Source organism: Lissotriton vulgaris, chromosome 4_1 (assembly GCF_964263255.1).
Source record: "Lissotriton vulgaris chromosome 4_1, aLisVul1.2, whole genome shotgun sequence".
NCBI lineage: Eukaryota > Metazoa > Chordata > Amphibia > Caudata > Salamandridae > Lissotriton > Lissotriton vulgaris.
In genome coordinates, this window is record NC_141691.1 from 1889601962 (window position 1) to 1889616556 (window position 14595).

General features: G+C 53.0%; 1 protein-coding gene across 3 annotated transcripts in view; it reads right to left on the reverse strand.

Annotated features, from left to right (window-relative positions):
• ASAP1 (ArfGAP with SH3 domain, ankyrin repeat and PH domain 1) overlaps positions 1-14595 on the reverse strand; it is a 1926573-nt gene that overhangs the window by 499823 nt on the left and 1412155 nt on the right. The gene's annotated exons all lie outside the window — the stretch shown is intronic.

Genomic DNA, 14595 nt, shown 5'->3' on the forward strand with positions numbered 1-14595 from the left:
CAGAGGCTTTGCCCATGAGCATTAGCTCAATCTTACCAGGATTCAGTTGGAGACAATTCTGAGTCATCCAACTGGTGATCTCAAGCATTCCTTTGGCAAAACGAGCTTTCTAAGCTGCGACAGAAGATCCTCCCAAAGAGGCAGAAGGATTGGGGATCGATCACCATGCTGAGTAGCTCAGGATACCAGTATCTTCGTGCCCAATCCGGAGCCACAAGGATGACTTGGGCCCGGTCGCGACTGATCTTCTGCAGCACTCTGGGCAGAAGTGGGATAGGCAGAAAGGCGTACAACAGACCGCAACTCCATTCGCGAAGAAAAGCGTCGCTGGGCGAGTGCCGACTTGGAAATTCCAAGCGCAGAACTGATGACATTGCGAGTTCTCTTCGGTGGCAAATAGATCTAACCAAGGGTCTCCCCATCACTGAAAGAGAGCTTGCGCCACCTCCGACCGAGTTCAGGCCCCATTCGTAATCCATCAAGCATCGGCGGCTGAGTTGGCCCGCCCTGGCGTTCAGAGAACCTGCCAGGTGTTGAACCACCAAGGTAATGCCTTGACGATCCAGCCATGTCCAGAGGCGCAGAGCCTCCTGGCATAGGGTCCAGGACCCCACCCCACCCCTACCTGTTTGTTGCAATACCACATGACGGTGGTGTTGTCCATGAACACCTGCACCGCACTTCCCCGGACAGAGGGAAGAAATGCCTTCAGTGCAAGACGGATCGCCACAGGCTCAAAAAGGTTGAGATGGAGCTGGGACTCCGCGGGAGACCAGAGGCCTCTGATCTCCACCTCTCCCAAGTGGCCACCCCATCCCAGGAGGGACGCATCTGACACCACTGTGTGCTCCGGTTGGGGAAGGGAGAGGGATCTGTCATGGACCCAATCGCGATTCGTGAGCCACCACTGCAATTGTTGTGCAGTGCCCTCCGAGATCGGGATATGATCGGACAGGTTACCCTGATGCTGCACCCACTGGAACTTCAGGTCCCACTGCAGAGCGTGCATATGCCATCTGGCATGTGTTACCAGCAGGATGCAGGAGGCCATCAGGCCTAGGAGCCGGAGGGTCATCCTGACTGAAACCCGGGAAAGAGGCTAAAAGATCGGAATCATAGCCTGAATATCCCGGACTCGCTGCTCGGGAGGATAAACCCGAAACAGCAGCGAATCCAGAACCGCTCCGATGAAGGGGAGCTTCCGAGAGGAACTCAGGTGCGACTTCGGCACGTTGATAGAGAACCACAGCAGGTGCAGGAGGTCAGCCATAGTCTGAAGGTTGCTGATGACTGTTTGGAGCGAGCCCGACTTCAAAAACCAGTCGTCAAGGTAGGGGAAGACTGACACCCCTGACCTGCACAGATGAGCTGCGACCACCGCCATCACCTTTGTTAACACCCGAGGCGCACTGGTAAAGCCGAAGGAGAGTACAGCAAACTGAAAATGGTCCTGGCCTACCATGAACCGCAGGTAATGCCGGTGGGTCGGCAGGACGGGGATGTGAAAATAAGCGTCCTGCAAGTCCAACACTATCATCCAGTCTCCAGGGTCTAGGGCAGCCAGGACCTGAGCCAGAGTGAGCATCTTGAAGTTTTCCTTCCGGAGGAAACGATTGACGTCCCGGAGGTCCAAGATGGGGCGCAGGCCCCCCTTGTCCTTCTTGGGGAACAGAAAGTTGTGGGGATAGAAACCACTCCCCACTTCCTGCCCGGGAACGCACTCGCTGGCCCCCTTGGCAAAAAGGGCCATAACTTCCTGCCGAAGAAGTGCAAGATGTCCCCCTACATGCGGTGGCACCGAGGTGGCATGGCCGGAGGGGAGGACTGAAAGGGGAGGTAATAACCCTTGCAAATTATTTGCAGTACCCATTCGTCCGACGTGATCTCGCGCCATTGGGGGAGGTGAAGGCGGATCCTGCCCCCTACTGGCGTGGAGTGTGTAGGAGAGTAGGGTCTGCAATCCTATGATCACCCCAGATTTTTTTGCTTTTTGCTTCACTGGTTTACGACTTCTCTGGCTGTGGGCCTGCTAATCAGACCCACAGCCTTGCTGTTCTCTCCCTAAATTGACACGTGTACCTTAGGTGCATTTACCAATTGGTACTGGGCCACCTTATCAGACCCTGTAACTCAGGGCATAGGTGTCCCCAGGGCCTACCCGGGGCTGCAGCATGTATTATGCCACCCCTGGCTGGCCATCTAAATCTGACACAACTGGCTGCACGACAGCTGGGGCAAAGTGATGTAATCACCCTTTGCTGTAGATATAGTATACCTATATCTAACCCTAAAATGGACACATAGATTCCTATCAGTCACTCCTATGGCAGGCCTTAACAATCCTGAAGGCAGAGTGCGTGGAATCATGTGAGATGGTGCTCTGGCATGAGCTGAGCCCGTCTGCAGCTTGCGGAACCAAGTCCTAATAGCTGTTCCATGATAACGCGTACCATATACTCTTAAGTGCATTATAATCCTCGCGGTTATTTGCTATCTTTGGTATCGCTTTATCAAAACATGTCGAGTAAGGTGTCATACGAATTGGAATACTAACCCCTCGCCAATTCTGGCGACGGGGTTAGCATTCCACCCTTCTAGAGGGACATGACATGTATGTAACTGTGAACCCCGGTTAAAGTTTACTCAAGCCTCAGCATCACAAAATGGATGCTGCCACCACAGACACATGTCTGACCTCCTGCTGCTGGGAGTCCTTCCAGCGAGGAGAGCTTGGACAAAGGGTTTCCTGTCAGGGGCGGTGCTAGCACCGACCCAGACAGGGTTTTGTGTATCCTAGGTAGGCAGGGCTGAATAGGAAGGTGACTGCAAGTGGCACCCCGGTGCTCACTATGCATCTGCCAGTCTGAACCGGTTCCAGGGGCACACCAGCCCCTGAGCTGGGGAAAGTCCGGCATGGGAGAGGGGTGTAACTACCCCCCTTCCTTGGGCAGGACCTAGTCCCGTACCAGCCCCTTTCTTTAGTATAAAGGTGGGAGCGGGGACCCCTTCCAAATTAGATAATTCCGAATCTTGATGACTTTCCACGAAAGAACTCTTGAACCTTTCAGAAGACTCTCCCTTGTGGCTAAGGAGTAGCCACCCTGCACCCGCAGGCACCATCCAAGCATCGCGGTTTGCTGTAAGTCTCTCCTCCGGATCAAGACTGCCCAGCTCGACGAGAACCGGCTTCCCTGGCACCTCTGACCTCTACCTGCATCATCAGCCCAGCTGAGATTCGTGGGTGTGACGAGACCTCGAGGGACCGGCCATCTTCAGGACTGCACGACGCTTGCCCAGCACGACCGCCGAGGGATCCTCGAGTGAGTGCTTTGGTCGAGCCTCAGCATCACAAAATGGATGCTGCCACCACAGACACAAGTCTGACCTCCTGCTGCTGGGAGTCCTTCCAGCGAGGAGAGCTTGGACAAAGGGTTTCCTGTCAGGGGCAGAGCTAGCACCAACCCAGACAGGGTTTTGTGTATCCTAGGTAGGCAGGGCTGAATAGGAAGGTGACTGCAAGTGGCACCCCGGTGCTCACTATGCATCAGCCAGTCTGAACTGGTTCCAGGGGCACACCAGCCCCTGAGCTGGGGAAAGTCCGGCATGGGAGAGGGGTGTAACCACCCCCCTTCCTGATCCCACCCATGGGCAGGACCTAGTCCCGTACCAGCCCCTTTCTTTAGTATAAAGGTGGGAGCGGGGACCCCTTCCAAATTAGATAATTCCGAATCTTGATGACTTTCCACGAAAGAACTCTTGAACCTTTCAGAAGACCCTCCCTTGTGGCTAAGGAGTAGCCACCCTGCACCCGCAGGCATCATCCAAGCATCGCGGTTTGCTGTAAGTCTCTCCTCCGGATCAAGACTGCCCAGCTCGACGAGAACCGGCTTCCCTGGCACCTCTGACCTCTACCTGCATCATCAACCCAGCTGAGATTCGTGGGTGTGACGAGACCTCGAGGGACCGGCCATCTTCAGGACTGCACGACGCTTGCCCAGCACGACCGCCGAGGGATCCTCGAGTGAGTGCTTTGGGGTTTGAGAAGCCCTAACCCTGAGCAGCTCCAGCACCGAAGTCCAGCCCCCCAGCATCCACGAGATCTGCGTGGGGCCCTTCTGCTCTTTGCTGCTCACCGCGTTGTCCGGCTACTTGCCTGCTGGCTTGTGGCCTTCCTGACGACGAACGACGACATTTCCAACGCTGGTCTGGTTGCTCCAGACTGGCCCTTGCTCCCCTCCAACAGAGGAGCACCCCGGACCCTCCTGGTCCACTCCAGACGCCATTTTAAGTCCACCGCGTGGGCTTGCATTTGCCAAGACTTGTTGCCCCAATCCTGGGTCCAGCGACGTCGACAGCAGATACCATCGTGGGACAGCTCGCACCTCCATCCTGGTCGCCGACAACGCCTCCTGGTCCGTGAGACTGCAGAGCCCAGCGTCGCCCACTCACCTGGTCGAGGTGACTCCATCCGGTGCCATCCTGGTGCCCATCTAATCACTGGCTAGTGATTCAGAACTTGGTCCCCTCTGCTTACAGGTGTCTTCCATCTTCGATCCAGGCTTGGATCACTTCGAACTTCAACACTGGTCGCCTGCGAGCAACTTCTTCTTTCAGGCTCCATAGACTGCAACGAGGATTCCTGACGTCTCTTCAGACCTATGCATCCGCAGCCCCTGGGCTAGGTAACCTGAGCATTTCGGGGCTCCAGCATAGCTTAACTATCCAAGGGTCCAGATCCTTTTTCGTTTCAGCTCTACCTAGTCGGATTCGTCCGATAACACTAACTTTACGAAATCTAGCATCCATAGACTTTGTCCCGCATCCCGCGTGAGAGTGCACACTCTGCACCCGATCTCCCTAGGCCTCCTGCTAGTAATCTGAAGGTTCGGTAGTCCAGTCCTAGCGATCCCAAAGCCTATTAGAGTAGTACTTACCTGCTAGTAATTTCGCATTCCACTTTTAGAGTATATGGTTTTTCGTGCCCCTCGGGCATTTGTGTAAATTGTGCGACTTTCAGTATTTTCTTAAGAGCTTTGTATTGTGCTTAGCGCCCTGTTCTCATAAAGAGTCCAGGGCTGTTGTGTTCTAAATAAATATACTTTATTTTCATAACAACTTGTGTGGTGTCCTTTCACTTGGTGTTCAAGGGGTATATGTGATGGTATAACAGCTGGCTAACACGCCCTCTAGAGTTTAGCCTAAAGACTGCTCTTGTCCATGCTACTAGGATAGCTGGTCTAACGGTTGACTTACAACCAATCATCAATAAGGGACGTTTGGAATGATACACAGTGATCACTAGAATAGTGAGCACTACATATCAGGCCAACTTCTCACAAAGTGCGCCACAAGGCATAGACTAGGAAGGTTTGGAGGAAGGAGCAGCAGAGGTGGAAGCGGACTGACCCACGCGCTGATTCCCCGACTCGCCCCAGCGCAAGCCGCGGCCGCGCTGGGGTTGGTCTGCACAGGCTTGTTGGAGGAAGGTGCCTGGGTACCTCTGCCCTGGCCACAAAAGGAACGAAAACCAGGAGTGGCCGGATTCTTAGCAGAAAGGCCCAAGGACTTGGCCATGGCCCGCAAGTCCTTAAAACCCTCCAAAGCACTGTTGGTATTATCGCCAAACAAGCCGGTGCCATCGAAGGGCATATCCATGAGCGAGCTGTGGACATCGGGCGAGAACCCGGTCAAACGTAACCAGGCGTAGCGTTGCAACGCTACCGTTGTAGACATCGCCCTGCCCAACGTGTCTGCGGTGCCAAAACCACACCGAATGGCAAACTTAGCCGCATCCTTTCCTTCAGAAATCGCCTGAGAAAGGACAGCCCGGACTTCCTCAGGACACTGTGGCAACACCTGAGCAATGGTATCCCACACTGCATGAGAGTAGTGGCCCAAGAAGCCGGCGGTGTTCACCGACTGCAGCCCCAAGTTGGCTATAGAGAACACCTACCGACGTGTAGGGGTACTGCTAGGCAAAACTTTCCGGATCCAGTCTGACACCTGGGGATTATTCTAAGGTAAGGAATCTATCACTAACGTGTCTCTTTCAGATGCTGAGTGCAGCAAGTAATCCCCCGGCGGAAGACCATATCTATCCTGGAGAATATGACATGGCAACAGGGTTCCGTCTTCATAAAGATACCGCCCATCTATACACCGAATGTCTCCCATTCGGCCACCTCCGTCCAGTCCCCCCGTCATGTGGTAGGGCGGTACACATACCCAACGGTATTTCTGGAGCATATGGGCTAGGGAATCCAGCTCTACGCTGGCTCCGGTTCCAGCACAGTCTAAGTGTCCGTTCTTCATGTGTAAGCAATTCAAAGCACAGCCTTTGTTGAAGTACTATAAAGGACAGAATATAGCGCGGGACCAACCTGCCTTCATGTCCGTCTGGGCCCCGTTAAGTAACACCATTCAAAATCCGGCACTGCCATAACCCCATCAGCTCTCGGACGCATCATTGTTGTCAGCGCAACTCGCCATCTGCCGCTCCCCCATAGGAACCCCTCGGTCATGGAGCAGAGCTGCCTAAACATAGAGCCTGGTACCCAGACTGGAAGTGTCCGAAAATAATATAATAAATGAGAGAGTGCCACCGTCTTTAGGAGTGCCACCCGGCCCGCCACTGAGAGCGGTAGCGTACTCCAAAACGCGAAGCTGCTTTTAAGTCCTCGTATGGCTCGACCTATATTACCCTCCAATAAATCTTCAGGCTCATGGTATATGCTAGTGCCAAGATAAGGCAAACAGTGGGGTTCCCAGCGAATGCCCGCTATCTGGGAAGGGCACTCCCCCGAGGGAGTCACCGGGAACAAGCATGTCTTTGCCCAGTTCACACTCACTCACGATAATCTGCCAAACTCACTTAATAAATGTCTTGCCCCTTCTAAAGCCGTATCCAGGTTTACCAGGAAGACTAATAAATCATCAGCATATAGTGAGATAAACTGCCTATCTCCGCGGAAGTTTACCCCAGGGTAATGTCTCCCCAGTCTGGCGTGGGCAGCCAAAGGCTCAATGGCTAGGGCAAACAACAACGGAGTAAGCGGGCATCCCTGCCGCATGCCCCGCCCCACCAGACAAGGTGGTGAGACTATCCTTCCCGTCCGTACCCGGGCCGTCGCCGAGCAATAAAGGATCTTCGTTCATTTCACAAAGGGTTCTCCAAGACCGAGTGAGTGAACAACCCGGGACAAATATGGCCATTCTAGGCTATCGAATGCCTTTTCGGTATCTACGGAGAGAACCGCTGCAGTGGGGGTCTCACTGTGATCGTCCCCCAAAATGCGAAGGAGGCGTCTCACATTGGTCGCTGTAGTACGTTTCGGGATAAAGCCTGCTTGGTCGCTGTGGACCAACTGCTCCATATAAGGAAGAAGCATGGTCGCAAGGATTCTGCTTAATATTTTGTAATCAGAAGTTAGCATTGATAGTGGGCGGTATGCCGATCTGGCCAAGGGGTCCTTTCCTGGTTTCAAGAGGGGAATAATGATAGCCTCCCGTGCGGAGTCAGGCAGCCTTCCTACAAACAGGGTTTCCTGGTAAACTGCCGACAATTTAGGAGCTAAGATATCAACGTATGTCGAGTAAAATTCTATTGGTAGCCCGTCCGCACCCGGAGTTTTTTTTACGTGCCATGTGTTTTATTGCGCTACGTATTTCCCCCATTGTGATCTCCCGCCCTAATGTGTCCGCCTGTTTCTCTTCTAGGCGCGGTAATTGCGCCTCAGCTAATAAAAAGACCCCATGTCCATCTCCTGTGTCTTGCAGTTTACTCTCATATACTTATGCATGATAGGTCAGGAATAACCCATTAATCCCAAGCTAGGTGTACTCCTGCGCTCCCGTGGGTGTAGTCAGAGCCAGAATAGGCGCCCCCCACTGGGCTGAGTTACCCAACCAGGCCAGTAATGTGCTTGCCTTATCCCTTTCTGCATGTGCTCTTGCCAAATGTGCTTCATAATCGAAAGAACGTAACCGCTCCACTTGTGCTGCTACCATCTCTCTCGCGGCCAGGACCTCAGCCTGCATCTCCGGATTCTCCGGGCGAGCTGTCTCCACCTGGCGCAACTGTCGTTCCTCCTTTTCTATATCCTGCAGAAGTATCTTCCGCACCCCCAGAATTTTATTTATACATACGCCCGCACCACCACTTTAAAAGCGTCCCACTCCAGCGCCAGGGAAGAAGTCGTACCCTCGTTCTCCTGGAAATAATGCTCTATACCCTCCTGCACTTCTGATCGGAACATAGGGTCCTCTAACGCCTCCGGTAGCAGTGACCAGTTTGGAATTGCAGGTCTCTCCCGAGTCCAGTGACACGCCATCAAGAGAGGATTATAATCTGAAATCGTCCTTGTTAAATATTTGCTATGCCTTACCAGCTCATGAATGTTCGGGGTGCACAACATGGCAACCAGCCGTACATGCAGGTCATTCAAAGCGGAAAAGTAAGAGTAATCCCGGTCTCCTAATTGCTGTGCGCGCCAAGTGTCTATCAACCCCCACTCTTTCTGCCAAGTCCTTCGGGTTTTCAAGATTCTATGTATGGGAGCCTCTGGCAGTGCAGGGTAAGACCTATCCATCCCAATATCTGTAATGGAGTTGAAATCACCCCCCATTACCACTGAACCGGTCAAGTAGGGAGCTAATTTCCCTGACAGTCTAACAAAGTAGGTCGCCTGTTCCACATTGGGAGCATACACACTGCATAATGTTAGGAGAAGTGTGGCTCACTGGTTAGAGGAGGCATACCCTGAAGCAGAGGTCAGACCCGGGACCAGGGTTCCATTCCTGACGCGGCAGGGTCTTGAGCCCAATTGTCCACGGACTCGATAATTCTCGCTTCGGTGCCCACTCTAAGCCCGGGTTCACACTATGCAGCTCTGGGCACTAAGCTTGCTTAATCTCCACAACGGCCCCCCCGCGGCGGGATGACTGGCTTTCACCTTGGGGATGCCCAGTACGGGTTATCTCACAGGGAAAAGCCAGGACGGGTTCCCAATGCAAGCGCCGAGATGCCCTAGAGTAAGTCGAGCACTATATAAGAGCATACATACATACATACATACATACTTCCTTCCCATCCAAACATTCCACAACAGCCACAAACCTCCCCTCTGGGTCAACTAACCGCTGCACTGGCTGAAAGGGAACCCCCGCCCTAACCCATATTAGGACTTCTCTAGCAAAAGCAGAATAAGTCGTACAAAAAAGTTGCCCTCTCCACTTGGGCTGTAATGCCTGGCCTTCGGCTCGATCCACATGGGTTTCTTGAAAGAAGGCAATCTGCACTCCCCTACGTATGGTAGGTAAGCATGGATCTTGTGGCGTCTTTGCATAGTGTGCATCCGCCGTACATTCTATGTAATACACTTCAACTCAGGTGATGTCCCCATTGTGTTGGTTATCCCTTACCCATAATTTCACTCCTTCCAGTGGCATACCGGTGGTTCGAACTACCCCGAAAACAACCTACATACGCCCCCAACAACCCCTCCCCAGAACAGGCCCTAAACAGCTAGTACCCATCCAAACTAGTCACTAACAGTTCTTCTGGTATCTACCAGAAATTCAATCAAAGAGCAAAACTCAGGGGGTGCCCTAGAGCCGAGAAGATCTAATCCACAATTCCATTGAGATTGTGCGCCGTACCCCACTATAAGAGAAAATACTTCAATTCCTCCGATTGTACCCCAAGCGGAGACAGTTATACAGTAGAACTGCCCCGCCACCATCAATTCAGTTATGTGCCCACCCCGACTGCCCCTCCCCAGGAGCAGAGGAGCCAGGGCCAACCAACCCCTTTTACTGATGTCAGGGATTAATACGCAAGTTCAGGCGTCCACAAGTTCATCCGCCGTCCCAGGGGTGACATGTGGGAAGGGACCACTTCCCATGTCTGTATTCAGCTTCAGCTGAGCCTTTGTCCGAAGCTGACTCTTCCCCCAGCGCCGCTCCACTCGTCCGGGATATCTCCATCACTGCTTGTAGCGCCGCTGTTCTCGCTGTCTCTGTCTGAGACGTAGTGGGTTTCTGCGCTCCAGCGCAGCATCGTCTGTTGCCGCGCGAGCAGCGCAACGGCAATGCCTCCGTCTGCTTTTCTCGGCCTCTTCCTGCTGCACTCGCTCCCATTCGATAAGATTCTAACCAGCTCCATGCCTCCTCCGGGTCATTGTGAAAGAACGTTTTGCGCCCCTCTCAAGCGTGCCGGGAACATCAGTAAATATTGAATTCCTTCATCCCAGAGGGCTCTCTGTTATGCCTTTACGCCCTTCAGCATCCTTGGTCCGCCTCTCCAGTACTTGCAGCCTACGGTTGACCTCCCCCATCTGTACATCCAATTGTTTCTGGGAGGGTTCTAGGACTTCCTGCGTATTCTCAGCCTGCTTCACCCGATCAGCTAGTTTCGCATGATCTGCCAGCAAAAGGCCCAACCCCAAAGACACCTGAGCAATGCCCCGCTGGAGTGCCTCCCTCGTATCCGTGATGGCCTTAAGGATCTGTTCCACCTGTTGCTGTTTCAGGCCCTCCGGGTGCGGGTCAGGCACGTCCTGCCTTCGCTGCTCTATTGGTTTGTCCTCCGGGTCTGGGTGAGCTCCCCCTTTCTGGCCTCGTGGCTTCCCCATCGATCGCAGTCCATCAAGGCCCCAGTCACTGTCCTGCCGCTCAATGCCTCTCTCACCTCCGCCTTCAAGAAGACCCTTCAGCTGTTAGATATGGGGATCAACGGGGCTCCCTTTCCGCAGTTTGTTGACCGCTTGGGGGTCCCCCGCTTCTCTACCGCTCCCTGTGTTAGCCCAAGGATTGTGTTCGTCTCCTGGCTGAGCATTCGCTAAGGAGGCGGGGGCAATACAAGTTGATCAAGCCCTACCCTCCCCCAAATGTTTGCCCTGCACCCCCAGCACTCAACGTGGCTCAATAGACCTCACCAGGCTGATCCTCTTAGATGGAAATGTCTCTGGGCAATTGGGGTGGAAGCTGATAGGCAATCGTCAAGGAAAGGCACCCAAGAAGTGGATCATATCAGATCCTGGCAACAGGGGACATTCACTCTGGGTCGTCTGTTCCTACGCTTACCAGATCCCACAGTTCCCGGCTGTTCTCACCCCCAGCCTCCGTTCTTCTGTTGTCCTCCGCATTCACCCAGGGCCACAGTAACACTGCCCCGCGCCACCAACAGCACCAGGAACCATCGCACCACTGCATGCCGGCCTCGCCCTACCTCGCGGAAGGCAGCGTCACTCCAGGCCCTCGCCGTTGGAACCAATAGCCGGGCTCAGACCCGGAATCAGCTCTGAAATGGGGCTTCGCTCTCCAGGGTCTCAGTGACAGGAGCCTCCATCAGTCTCCCTCCTCAGGCTGTCGCTCGCAGCCGCGGTCGTCTTCTGCTCTCTGCCACTACCCGCTCCATGTGTCCGTACCACCAGGTGCCCCTGGGGATCGTGCACTAATCAGTGCCGGCAGAGTCACCGCCTCCGATCACACTCTGGGGGGGAGGGGTGTAGGGGGTGGGCGGAATCAGTGTTTTCTCGGGCGACAGGCCTTTGCAGCTTCCCGGCTCACAGGAAGGAAGAAGCCGCCGGCGGGCCTGCATTTTGTTCATGTTCGACCCGGGCGTGGATTAGAGCCGGAGGGCAAGGTAGGGCTTGATCAAGTTCCCAGCGGGTTTCAGCCTTTGAAATCACTGTCTCCGGCCCTCGGGGACGCCGTCTCAGCTCTTCTGTAGAGGATAAACGGTGGGGTCGGCTCATGCGACCATCCTCATTGGCTCCGAAGCCATGCTCCCAGGGGTGGCATCTAATGACGGCAGCGTGTTATTAGTGGTTGCCAGGAGCACTGGAAGACATTTGCTTGCAGTGCATCTTCGAGAAAGGTGAGTTTCTCCTCTAGGAGTGTGGATTTGGTTTTCAACGAAGAGGGGAAGTAAAGGTTTTCCTTTCCTCTGATGTCTCTTTGGAGCATTCCTGCTGCACGATAAGCACATGGGGCCTCGGCCATGCAGCAGGAATGCCCACTAGACACAAGCGATTTCTTTTTTTCATCAATTTCGGGGAATGGCCCCTTGGGGAAATTATTTTGGAGGTTTCCGCCCCCTTGGAGGCAGACTGGCTTATAGTTTAGTAGGTTTGTCTACCCCACTAGGCCACCATTATTTTTTTTATGTTGGGGATCGGCCCCTTGGGAAAGGGTTATTTAGGGTTCTTTAAGTTGTATCTGCCTGGCAAGATTCCATTAACGATTTAAACTAAGCACAAGAGCACTTCAAAACGGAAACAAAACCAGTGATTTAAAAGAAATTATGTGAACAATTCATGATTTTTAGCTGAGAAAGAAGAAATCAGACATATATGAGTGTTAGAACTGGGATTCCCTAGTTGGCTGAGGTAGATACCTTAGTCCAAATAGGGACCCTTGCTTCAAGTCAGGGTAAGGAGGGATAACCCCTGTTTACCCTCTGGTAGCTTGGCAGGATGGCAGGATAAGCCAAGCTTATCTCCAAGGCAATGTGTAAAGTATTTGCAACCACACTCCCAGTAACACAGTGATAACACCACAAATGGACACCACGCTGGTTTCCTAAAAATAGCGGTATATTTATAAAAAGGAATACGAGGAGACCCAAAGATAGAATTCCAACATATGCAAAATCGTAATATTTCCCTTGGCCGGTTATTAGGCCATCAATCACCTGTAGGTTCTTGCGGTATTAATGAGAAATTCACCATCTCTAATGCAGTCCTAATGCAATGCTATGCAGTTCGTAATGCAGTAATAAGACAGTCCTTAATGTAAGAATCAGGCAGTTCGTAATCCAAGAATAATGCGGTTCGTAATGCAAGTATCAGGCAGTTCGTAATGCAAGAATAATGTGGTTCGTAATGCAAGTATCAGGCAGTTTGTAATGCAATAATAATAAGGTAACCCAATCTGCGTGGTCAACTCGGGCACCAGTAGGCCCTAACAGCAGAGACAACGGCTGCAAGCTTAAAGGGGCGACTCAGTACTGCTGGGCAGGTAGGGGCTGCTCGGGGACTCAGCACGTCTAACACGGTGCAGCGGGAGAGAGATCGGAGCACTCCTGTACTCCTCCTGCACGCCACCACAGGTCTCACACACTTGCGGCTCCCAACCGGAGTCCAAGCCTAACCTGGGGGATGCCCTGCCTTGTTCTATCTCTCTCTCCACTCATCTTACGTCCTGCTGGGCGATCCCGATCACAATGCAGCTCTGTTGCTTAGGCGACGCTGTAGCGGGACGGGTTACGGCGCTGCCTTCTCCTTCGTTGGCTATCTGGAGCAGATTCCTTTTCACCAACAACGATCACGATCCCTTTCAACTTGTAGCTTCCTTGTCTTAAAGAAATCCTTTGGCACATGGCGTCTCTGGCCGACAGCGGCGATCTTTACTCACAGCCTCAGTTACGATGATGGCTCGGTGCACAAACCGCAATGCAGCAGCGTTGACGATGTTTCGCGCTGCGGGGGCAATGTGGTTACGGGGCACCTCGTAAACAGCACCACAGACCCCGGCAGTATCAGGCGTGCAAAAAGCACACATACCAAGCCTCGCTGAGACACGGTTCATAGGTTCAAGTAAGCTCTGAGCACGTTGCAGCTCGGGCCGGCGGCAGCGATCTTTACTCACAGCCTCAGTTACGATGACGGTTCGGGCCACAAACAGCAATGCAGCAGCATGGAAGATCTTTCATGCTGCGGCGGCAATGCTGTCACGGGGCACCTCGTAAACAGCACCACGGACCACACGGCAGTCTCAGGCGTGCAAAAAGCACACGCACACATCGTCGCTGAGACACACTTGGAAACTCTTATGTTACTGAGTTTCCACAACAGTGGACCAGCTCTCCTCGGGCCCTTGGAGACAAGCTACTTCAGGACACAGCAGACAGCAAAGTTCTCTCAAGCAGGGGGACACAGCACACAGCAAAGTTCCTTCTCCTCTCCTCAGTCAAATCAACAAACTGCAGGCCAGTGAGGGCAGTCCAAGGGCAGTCCTTCTCTTCAGTCTCTTCAGCTGTTCTTCTTTGGCAGAGGTTCCTCTTGACTATGAAGTAGTTTCAATCCCTTTTCAGTATGGATTCCAGTCTTGAGTGCAGGGGTTTCAGCTCTTACATTTATACCCAATAAATGCCTTTGAAGTCTTTGTGTTCAGGGGGCTCTGACCTGGGTGTCTTCCTGCCAGTGCACACCCTCCTCCTTTGATAGTCAAGGCCTGGGGCCCAGACGCTCAGCAGGAGGTGGAGCCATCCTCTGGTGGAAGCAACACAGCCCACATCACATGGTTTAAGACAAGAAACCAGCCACCTCTAAAAGCGTGGTTTCTAAACACACAATTACAAAACCATCTTCTCAAAAAGATGTGTTATTAAATTCGGAGTTCAGGCACACTAAACTCCACCTCTCCATCTTATGCCTACGGGAAGATATGCTGGAAACATGGGACACAGCATTCCCCATTCTGTCCTAAGGGCAAGATGGCCTTGCAACAGTGAAAAACGAATTTGGCAGTATTTCACTGTCAGGACATGGTACACACCTCAGTACATGTCCTACCTTTCACATACACTGCACC